The sequence below is a fragment of the Rhinopithecus bieti genome, unplaced genomic scaffold, assembly GCF_001698545.2.
Source record: "Rhinopithecus bieti isolate Rb0 unplaced genomic scaffold, ASM169854v2 scaffold_81659, whole genome shotgun sequence".
In the NCBI taxonomy this organism is placed as follows: domain Eukaryota; kingdom Metazoa; phylum Chordata; class Mammalia; order Primates; family Cercopithecidae; genus Rhinopithecus; species Rhinopithecus bieti.
In genome coordinates, this window is record NW_016837762.1 from 504506 (window position 1) to 515965 (window position 11460).

Consider the following 11460-nt stretch of genomic DNA (forward strand, 5'->3'; position numbering starts at 1 on the left):
AGAACCACCAGGATAACTCGGAGACCCCTTTCAGATCATGAAAACAGTGGGAAGCTCACGATGAGAAGAGTACCGGGCAAATGTGAGAGTCCAGATAAGTCCCACTGAGCAGGGAGAACCAAGCTTCAGCAATTTGAAAACTCCATGAGGCAAGGAGTATGCCTTATGTAGAGATGGAAAAAGTCCTTAGCCTAGGGACTGAGTAGGGGATTTTCCAGTGTCTCAAAACACAAGAACCAAGGTCTGATGCCTTCAATCTATGTAAAAATCTGTGTAATGATTTACTATTATGGAAAGATAGTTGGGATAAGTTGTTCTATGTGAAGAAAGCAGCTTATAAAACTATATATTAAATAATTCGGTTTTTGTAAACAATATTACAGGTGAAAAAAGACACCTGGGAAGAAATAAAATGCAAATAGTGATTATATTTAGGAAGTAGGATTGTGGATCGTTTCCATTTTCTTCTATTTGCTTACCTAAATCTTTACATTTTCTACAATGAATACATACTGCTTGAATGGTAAAATATATTTTTAAAAAGTATTCATACTAAAAAATGCATTTAATATATTTTAAAATGTATTAATCAGGTGTCACACACCTGTCATGTTGGACCTCTGAGAATAAAAGAGCAATTTGATAATTGATTTCTAAAAGCTCCTAGTGGCTGCCCCAGGATCTCGTAAGCAAAGATCAGGAAGGTACAATGTAGGCTTCACTGCCTACAGTATATTTGCAAGAATGTTTAAGATCTGCTAACTACTTAAGATCCTACGGAGCCTGTAATTACATACACTCTATTTTGTCAGTGCTTGAATAGTAAACTAGAGGTTGCCTATGGTTTTCTTCTTATTTGATAAGATAATACCTCCAAGATTCAAAGGAGAGCAAATAAAGATGATAGTTCCCCAATCTTGGCACCAGAGTGTTGAGTGGAAACTTTCCTCGTGTTCTACTTTTGGTGGATTTAATTCCGCTGTTCTGCTGAGTGGGTGCAACTTTCTGCAGAGAATAAGGCCGCTCTGTGCTCTGCCTCCTTCCTTTTGAAGTGCTTCCTTTTCCACTTCTGCTTCCCACTCATCTAGTCACTTCATGGAAGGAAGAAAACAAAGGTCCTGGTGGAGAAGACAGGGTTGTAGACTGGACTTATGAGGACCAGTAAGGAAGCTCCTGTGAATGTGTGATGTTGAGCAGCTAGGGTGGGGTTGGTACCATAGCAATGGACACGGCTGGGCTAAATCTGAGAGATAAAAATGCCTGTGACTTTCACTAAACCCTTACATTAATTACCCAAAGCAACGAAAGCAACAATAACAACTGTACCTTTAATGCACTAGATGCCTTATACAGATTATCTTGCAAACTCAGAACAAACCTGTCCAGTAGAAATGAACAGACCTGTTTTACAGACAAGGAAGCAAAGGTGGAGGGATGTGAAGCCCACGCCATGGGCATATAATGTATGCCTACATAAGCACACAGAAACATCCAGCTACGAAAACAACATAGAAGCTTGCTTTCATAACAGCTTATCATTAACTTATCTTTCACTGAATGGAAGAGTTTAACTCAAAAATGGGTTTGTAAGCACATATCAAGTGCTTAAATACATAATTCTGAAGATACTCTAGGTTCTTCTAGTTTCTTCACTGGCTATTAGGGTGACTGTGGGAAAAATACCTCACCTCTCTGTTCTTCAGTTTGCTAATCTGTGAAATAAAGACAATAATGGGGGGTACCACATGGCGGGCTACTGTGGGGATTAAATGATATAAGCGGAGAAGGTAAACCCCCAGGGGTGATACCAACCATACAGGCTTTAACAGTCATTGATTCTCTCCTCACTCTCTGGATGAGGGAACGCAAGTCCAGATGAGTAGGAGCTGAAGATCTTTCCATTCTAAAATCATATCCAATATAATACAGCTCTGACTCCAGGGACTTATTGGCCCCTATTTTGATACTTCCTTTTTTGAGATGGAGTCTTGCTCTGTCACCCAGGTTGGAGTGCAATGGCAAGATCTTGGCTCACTGAAACCTCTGCCTCCTGGGTTCAAGCAGTTCTCTTGCCTCAGCCTCCCATGCAGCTGGAACTACAGGCGCACACCTCCACGCCTAGGTGATTTTTGTACTTTTTTTTAGCAGAGACGAGGTTTCACCATGTTGGCCAGGCTGGTCTCGAACTCCTGACCTCAGCTGATCCACCCACCTCAGCCTCCCAAAGTGCTAGGATTACAGGCGTGAGCCACCACGCCCAGCCCCTATTTTAATACTTTTGATGGACAGAAATGTCATTCTTCATTTCCATGCCCTATTCATAGAGTTTTAACCTCCAGCTCTCACAGAAGAAAAACAATGCTGAAGTGAACATTTCTTGGGGATTGAGATCGAATTTCAAAACCTTAATACTGTTTTGGATAAATGTGTTTTCAAGAGATACAACTAAGGTAGAGACACTGTCTAATGTGCTACCAGTGTCTCTCAGTATCTGGACTAAAGACTTTTGTTGAATTTGTTTCTACTATCTGGAAAGGCATCAATGTAAAATAAGAAAATTCTGATATTTAATTCTGTCTCAGTGGGTTCTAAATAGTCCCTACAATTTACCTTCTTTAGTGGTGGTTCAAGGATTGCTATTGTTATTTTTGTTTTACTAGTTCAATATACGAAAAAAAAAGTCAGTGGACACAGAATTTCAACTTACCAAATCACATCTGATTTTTGTCAAAGCACAAGCTACATCTTAAAGAGGTGGCAATAAATGTGTATGTTTTGTGCTCTGGACCTTCCATTTGTATTTCCAGGTCCCAAGTGTCTGCTCACCTCCCTCAACCACCATGAACCAGATTCTGAGAACTCATGCCATATATCCCATACTCATCTCAATTCCTTACGTATCTTCCATAGTTTTCATCTGCCATGTTTTTATCTTTTTTGTCACTTTGCCTTTTAGAATTGTCTTATTATACTTCATTATTTACATGCTTTTCAGTTTTCTTCATTCCAATGCATCTGTCTTTTGTAAAATGTCATAAATATTCAGAAAAAAATAGTAATTGCTTTCACATCTGGGATAAATACATTACTTTGTTTTCTTTCTTTCCCCACCTTCCCACCCTCTCACACCAACATTTAACACTAAGGCCTATCTGAAATTTATTGGACTACTTGGTTATGACAAAAAGTATATTATTCTCTTTCTCACTGTTTTTACTTCTTAGAACTGCTATTTCATTGGTCTTGCAAACTTTATTAAATAATTGATCCTTTCTTCAAAGCTCTATTGTTAATTTGTATGTTTTAAATTAAGTTCACTAAATAATCTAAATAATCAAAATATGGAATTTCTATTTATTTTTAATCTGTCTAGTTTTCAGTCCAGTATCATAGAATTTTAGTAATAGTCATTTGTAATCGATATTTTAATTTGTTAAGGCCAGTTTAACTTCATGGCTTCTATTTATTAAAAAAGCAGTTTTTATGTTCCTGATTCTTCCTTCTAGATCATTTAACTATCAGATTATAGAGTATTTTGTAAGGACTTTTACTCATAATTTATAGGAATCCTTAATCCAAAGAAGGTTGAGAATTTCTGTGTCAACCAATCAACCAACGTTTTTAAATTCAACCAATATGCATTAAGCTCCTACCACTTGCAGGCACAAGGCCAGGCTCTAGAGCTAAAAAGATAAGGAGGGTATGCCTCTTCCCATCCCATCTCCAAATGAGTGCAATTCAAATTTATGAAGGGTAAAGCTAAGACAGAATGCACAAACTTAGAACAGCTCCAGGAAGGCTGTTCACCCGCCCCCTCCACCCACCACCCTCACCATTACTCGCTTTCACTTATAAGTATCAACATAAATAAAAGGCTTCAGGAAAGCAAGGGCCTGAGAGTATTTCTGCATATTATCTCATTTGACTAAATACTCCACATGTATATGGGCCTTATTTGTGTATGGAATTAGAGGTTAAAAGACATGAAAGCCTGGATTGAAAAATGTGTCTTAAGAGACATGCTTCACTGGAATGGATAAAGCCAATGATTGTCCTGTCCAACCTCAAACCCAGCTCAACACCATTAGCCAGGCAGAAATGTTTTGCTGGCCAGTTGAGGCTAACACTGCCACTTTAATTAAAGAGTTATGATGTCAGTTTGGAAACACAATGGGAGAGCAGCTGTGCTCCAGCAATACATTAATACAATTTCCATCAACGTGGATAAGCTCCTACACAACGCAAAGGAGATGTGTGTAAAGCTACAAGATGAAAGCAGCTGTAAGCAGAGGGCAATCTCAGAGTTTCTGCTGTGAAGGAACTACTCTTCTTAGATTATTAGATTGACCTCTTGCTTATGTTTTCATTAATATTTCTTAACGTGCATGGTCAAGACTCTAAGTCACAGGACTTTAAAGGTGCTATAATCATTAACCAATCACATAAAGAAAAGTCATGAGGCTGACCATAGCAATAGGTCATTCAATTTACTTAGCAGTGAGCCCTAACACTCCCACCTTCATGCACTCCTGCCATTCATTATCATAAGTAGTGCCTGAGTCTAAACCCATGTCTATCAGAGTTAATACACGTACATTTTAGACGTTCTGTGACTAAACTTGCCACTAATACATATTTTGTTAATTACCTTCATATAACTCTCCAGTATTATTACTTCATATGTGTGTATATATCATCTGATCATTTGATTAATACTGACATGTAGTCAAGAAGAAAAGTATGTTTCATGCTATTTTGAGTAACTTCCATTTAGAAGCCTACTCCTGAGCACAAAATTTGCAATACATAATTCACTCTGCAACTCCAATTTTACTCTGAGAAACACCCTTTTAACAAGATGCATGCAGCCTTCATGTTTCCTTATTTTTGTTGGTATTCCAAATCCACAGTGGATAAGGAATTACCCTTGACATGTAATTATCTTGTAGATTTTAAGACCTTATAGCTAAAAATGTATTTGCTTAAGAGTTCACTAATGTGTTGTTTTTTGTTTGTTTTTTTGTTTTTTTTTTTTTTGAGACGGAGTCTCACTCTGTTGCTCAGGCTGGAATGCAGTGGCACAATCTCGGCTCACTGCAAGCTCCGCCTCCTGGGTTCACGTCATTCTCCTGCCTCAGCCTCCCGAGTAGCTGGGACTACAGGTGCCCGCCACCAAGCCCGGCTAATTTTTTTGTATTTTTTGTAGAGACGGGGTTTCACCATGTTAGTCAGGATGGTCTCTATCTCCTGATCTGGTGATTCACCCGCCTTGGCCTCCCAAAGTGCTAGGATTACAGGTGTGAGCCACCACGCCCGGCCAGAGTTCACTAACGTTTTAAGAGTCAAGTGTTTTGCCTCTTTTTTGTCCCAAGTGGGGTTCATCCTTCATCTGGGGATCCTTTATGTAGCGTAGGTTTCTTACTTTTTTCTTTCTCTCAAGATAAACACTGCACACCTGACTACAATATCTCAAGAACTGAGTGTTGGCATGGTTGGACCATCTGGCACCACAACTCAGATTTAATTAATGGTTACTGAATACCATGTGTCAGAGCCCGAAGTAGGCATTACTGCACATTTGGCTGAATACCCCCTGTGTACACAGGCTTAATTCATTAGCTGACAGTTTTCCAAAAATCCCCATACATCCACCATGAATTTTATTCTCGGTATTCTGATGTGTTGACCCCTTGGGGCCTTGCTGGTCGGGAGGGACTGCCCCTCCCAGGGTTAGCCAATGCCTGCACACAGTAAGGGACTCACCTGCAAGCACCTCTCCATATGCAAACCAACAAAATCAGAGCCCACACCCCACCAGCTCTATTATCAGACTCATACTCTGGAGCACTATTCTCCTTCCCTAATCACCCCAGGGCCACATACCAGACAACTAGAGACAGCCCTGTACCTCAGAGCCTGCTAAAATGATGCAAACTAACCAATCCTGAACCTGCTTACCCTGCTTTGCTCACTCCTTCCCATGGAAACCACAGTAAGGCTCTAGCCCACATTTCTTCTTGCTCCCCCTGCCTCCTGCCTGATCCTGCTGCTTGCCTGTGTGCCCCCTGCGTAGCGTGCCATGCTGTACCTCTGGTTTCTAGGGGACTCTGAGTATAATAAAATTCCTTCATGACAGTCATTTCTGTGTCTGCATGTTTTACCATACCTGGTTAAAACAAATCCTGGGTACTATTAAAACACCCCATATAACGATAGAATTGGCAGCTAAGGTTATTTGGGTTTTCTTTCATCCCACTCTCTATGCCCAGTAAATAAGTTTTAAGCATTTTGTTGTTTATATTACCTTGTCTGGCCCATGTTAACAATACTTAATAAAAGCAATTATATGTAAGTTCCTTTAGTGAATAACCAAAAAGATTTAATTAATCATTATTTTCTACTATATGAAAGAGCAAGCTTTGGCTATCTACCATGTCGTTTCACAGCACCCACCACCATGCCACATTGCTTCACCGTACTTGGGGACAGGCAATAACGACACTCTGCCCACATCATCTTCCCCTGAGCTAGCAGGCTGGAACCCACTAGTGACCTCAGTATGTAAGATACGTATTCAAAGGTCCTACATTTCACTGGACCGGAAGCTGGGTGTGTCTTTGCAGGTCTAGCTCCTACCCTGAGTGCGGGGTTATCTGGGAGATACTAACTGGCTTTAGATCCTGGGACTGCTTCAGAGAGGGTGCTAAGCTAGTTTCTGTGCCATTCCTTCTGCTGGCATCTTCATCTAGCATCCTGTCCTTGGTCTAAATGTGCGCTCTGCTTGAGCAGGCGGCAGCAGTGAGGAAGCAGAGGCACTGGCAGATGGAGATCTGTGTTGCCCAGCAAGGTTTCTTTTTCTTTTTCCTCGTAACATGTCAAAATGTAAAGATGGCCATTTTGGGGGTTAAAAAATGGACTCTAGGGCAAAGTACCTAGGTAGATATATATATATTCTTGGGGATGTATTTCCAAGCAAGGTCATGAGTATTGAGTTTCTGCTTCAGAGAGGCCTACAGACATCTCCCCATTAATTCTGGTAGATGTCAAATGTATAATAGGACAAGTATGTAAAATTGGACTAAGTATAGAGTTCAAGAAATTAATGACTTTAGACCACACAACAGAACCAAGATGTAAGTTGTTACATAACCCTTCAGTGATCAAGATGAATAAAAGATATAATGGAATTTCTTCTATCCTAAACTAGCTTTGTAATGGCATATTTGGTATAGGACCCTGTAAATTAAATCATGGACTGCATGCCGGCCTGCTCCCCTTTTTCACGTTTGGCATTCCTGTCAGTGTCGTAATTTTAAGAATATGTATTCTAACCAACAGGAGGGTAGTGAGCTTCTCAATGTGTCTCCATGGCTCCCATGGAGGATATTTACTCACTCATTCTACTATCTATTTTATTGAGCAGGTTTACTATATATAACAGACTGTCCTAAGCAACTGGTATATAGTAGAGAACAAAAGACAGAAAAAGTCCTTGCCCTCCTGCAGTTTGAAGTCTAACACCACGAATAACTGTATGAATGAACGAATACATAAAAAACGTAATCAGGTTAGGGATCATGAAACTAAGTGAACACAGATTAGCATATTTCACTGATAAGATTACTTTCTCACATTTTAACATGCCTGAAATCAAGGTATGTTTTAACATTTATGGTATATTAAAATTACAACTTGGCAGTACTCACAGCACAACTGTCATGTCCCTGCACGTGCATAAACTTGGTCACAGCTATTCATTTTGTTTTCACTTCTACTGAGTTATGGGCATTGTTGGCACTGCATGTGTTCTGTTTAACTGCCACTGAAATGGTATTCAAAAAGATTACACTATCATTTGGCACTGCAAGGAGACATTACTGTGTATGCATGAAGGCACCAAAACAGCAGTGTGACATAAACGTTCTATTACTAAAGGAAACATTTGTCTTTGTTTGGCATTTCCATATCATTTTACAAAGCAAGATCCAAATGCTTTACCAGACTGAATAAAGAAACACATAAGTTAATGAAGCTATGTTATAGTTTGTTACCGAGATTCATGCAAGTGATCCGTCACACCCCAAGCAATGCTACCAATAACACTGGCAGGAAAATGTATCGAAACCCAAGGAAGAGATGAAGGAAACTTGAAAGCAATGAGAGACTACTGTGACCTATTCATGCATTATTATGGAAGAACATCCTTAAAGTGAAATGTCATAATAAAATTGGCAATATTTTCTCTTTTGTGTACAGCAGAAAAATAACGCTATGTCTTACAACTGATGGCATTTTTAATTTGATGAAAAATAGAAATAAGATGGATTGCTAGTTAATAAGAAGTTTTAGAAAGAGAATAGCATACAGAGTGGAAGTTTGTTGATTCTGGACAGTTTTAAGTTAATAAGGTATTGCAAATGCACAACATCAGGAAAACTACAATTTCAATAATTTGGTATAGTTTTGCAGATCACTAGTCACTTAAAAAGTCTATTCACTCTTATTTCTAACAATGTTTTGGGCACACCTTCCATTCTGATGTAAGAGGGTGATAAGAAAGCCTCACATTCTTCCTTCCCAACTTTAGTTGGTGCTGCTTTGATTTTTGGCAGTTTAGAGATATTAGAAGTGACGTGCTGGATCTGTATTCCAAACTCAAACCTTACTACTGCTACCAAGAATGGAGTGAAATACTTAGACAGGAGGGTCCACTTGAAATCTGAAAGCATGCATATGGGACTTTGAGATTCTTAGCACAAGAGTAACATGAGTAAAATGCCAACTATAAGGATATGTTTCCAGGCAGCATATGGTCACAGCTCAAAAACGAACTTTTTTTTAAAGCTTACTACTGCAAATTATTTTGGAACCAGAGACAGTTAAAAACCATACCAAGGAAGAGAACACACACACGTACACACACACACACACAACTCTAGGGGAGATAAATTATAAAACAATGGATGTAGATTATAATAGAAATAATTTTTTAGGCACAGCTTCAAAACTTACTGTCACAATTGTGACATCAGTTTTTGACACCATTCAGCCAAGCAACAACTACTTTAACGTAAAAGTGAGTATCAAATCAGGAATAGGCGTGTGGCTACATCCATCACCAAGACAACAGGTGCAGTTTTATATGGTGAACACATATTTCAATAGTGTTGAAAATAGACTACACCATATACGTGGTATTTCCCACTATGCAGAAGGTCTGCTTTCTGTTTCTAGGGCCCTGCATGGAGAATTCAGGGATTCCCTGGAACTAATACCACTTTTCCCAGGGACTTCATTTCAGTCTTTCCTTTTAGGTAGCCTGGCCCGGGTCAGAAATTCTCTGACAGTTGGTACGAGAGAACGAGTGTGCCAGTGTGAACGCTGCAGGGGATATGTTGTTGCCAACCGATGGGGTGTACTTCCATATGCAGAGCTAAAATAGACTTGGATGATTGAGAGGGTAGAGACTGCTCCTTAAGTGCCAGTAAGGGAAACATTTGGTTACCTGTCTTCTGGGGACAACTTATCTGAAAGAATGAGGTGGGTTTACATGTTTGGATATTTCCATCTGATTTATATGCTGGGGATGGGATGGGGAGAGTCTGGAGACTGCCAGTGTTATCCTTCAGTATATGTGCACACAGTGGGGGTTTCCAGAGGGAGAAAACACTCTGTAAAGGGGTCTGATGCACCAGCCCAGTAGAGACAGCATATGTTGCCACTGCATTACAATAAGGGCAACTCTCAAGAAGAACTGGGAGACAGCATAGACCATGGGCAGGGAGCCAAACAGATCCAGGTTTAAATCCAGCCTCTATCACTTACATGCCCAATAATCTTGGCAAAATTACCTGAACTCTTTAAATTCAAAAATAGGGAAACTAATAATAATACCTCCTTAGACTGATTGCGAGAATTAAAGTATTAATATATATCCACACCTAGTAATGTGTCTGGTGAATATAATGTGCTCAATGTATGAACACTACTGTGTTACCACTAGGGAAATTCCCTTAAATGTAAGTGTTTTCACAGATACGTTTTTTAGCAAGGGGGTAAATTATACAGACCACTAAATGGCCTTGGCTAAGGTGTTTTGAGGGAATTATGAAGTTGTCTTATGGTAGGAATGCGTCTTGATAAGAAAGGAAAAACGTAAATGTGAACAGTGATCAGTGAGAATGATGCAGATTTTAACATGCATTTTTTGAGATTTGTTTAATGGCAAGACTATGCGATATCTACATGTCACTAACTCTACCCTGAGCCGCTTTATGACAGATGTGTTCCTACAATCTAGTGTAAAATTTCATTTTAACTCTAAGCATCACTTCTCTACATTGGAGGAAGTTTTGTAAAGCAAATAACCCCCACTTAATCTATCTTGCTTTGAAGGCTGAAACTTTCTATCTTCGAGTGGACAGGCATGTGTTCTGTATTTTTTTGCACTGGGCTATCACCCTGAGAGGTGAGTCATAACTTCTGCCCACTTTGGTACGATCCACAGCACCCTTTCCAAAACTGCAAAAGTCGACTGAAAGCAAGGGCAGTAAGAAAATATTAAAGAATCGACAGAGTAATTATTAGCACCTTGGATACAATAGCGTTTGGGGATGTTTAATTAGACGGCAAGGTAGATTTAAATTTTTGAAGCTCTTAGAGCACAGATCTTGGTCGAGTCCATTCTACTGGGAGATAACATGGGGCCATTGACTACCTGCTGCACTGTTTTCAAGCAAAACCCACACTGTGCGGGCTCTGGGTGCCATCTCCACAAAGCCCCCTACCCAAGGGGGATTCCCACAGAGGAATTTTCTCAAGGAAGGTCCCGTGTCAGGAATGCTGCTCGAATACGGGTTCCCACGTGCCCACACGCAGGGCACTGGCTCACACGGCAGGGTGGGCTGCCTCTTTAAAGGCGCGGACCTCAGGGACCCCCGAGTCTGGCTCCTCAAGTCTGGGCATCAAACTTTCTCCTGGAACAAAACCTCTTTCAACCCACATGGAGGCAGGAGGAGGACGGAGCCCGGGGATGCCATCAGCTGCAGCCCGGAGACAGCTCTCCCACCTCCGCCCGCTTCCCTCGGTCCCCACCCTCTTCCTCCGAGTGAAGGCGGCCCTGACCGCACAGCCCCGCCCGGCCCCACCCACCCGGCCCACCTCCCCGGCCGCTGAGCCCACAGCCGCACAAAGCTGCCTCCCGGGCGCTGCGGTTCCCCAGGGCGAGGGGCGAGCGGGGCTGGGTACCTGAAGAAGAGGCCAGGACACCGGCGCCCAACGAGACCCACAGCATCGCCCCGGCGCCGCCGCCGTAGTTGCCACCGCCGGAGGCTACTTCGCTGCGCCGAGCGCTGGAGCCCCGGGGACCTGGAGCCGCCGCCGCCTGCGCTCCCTGCGCTGCGCTGCGCTGGCTGCGCCCGGGCTCTGCTGCCCGGCGACCGCCACGGTCAAGCGGAGCCC

The 11460-nt window shown here is 41.4% G+C and overlaps 1 protein-coding gene across 1 annotated transcript in view; it reads right to left on the minus strand.

Moving 5' to 3' along the window:
• Positions 1 to 11320, minus strand: part of LOC108524831 (elongation factor 1-delta-like) — a 108449-nt gene extending 97129 nt beyond the window's left edge. The window contains exon 1 of the mRNA XM_017865934.1: positions 11248 to 11320. The gene's annotated coding sequence lies outside the window, so the exon portion shown is untranslated. The remainder of the gene's footprint in view (positions 1 to 11247) is intronic.
• Positions 11321 to 11460: the final 140 nt, after the last annotated feature.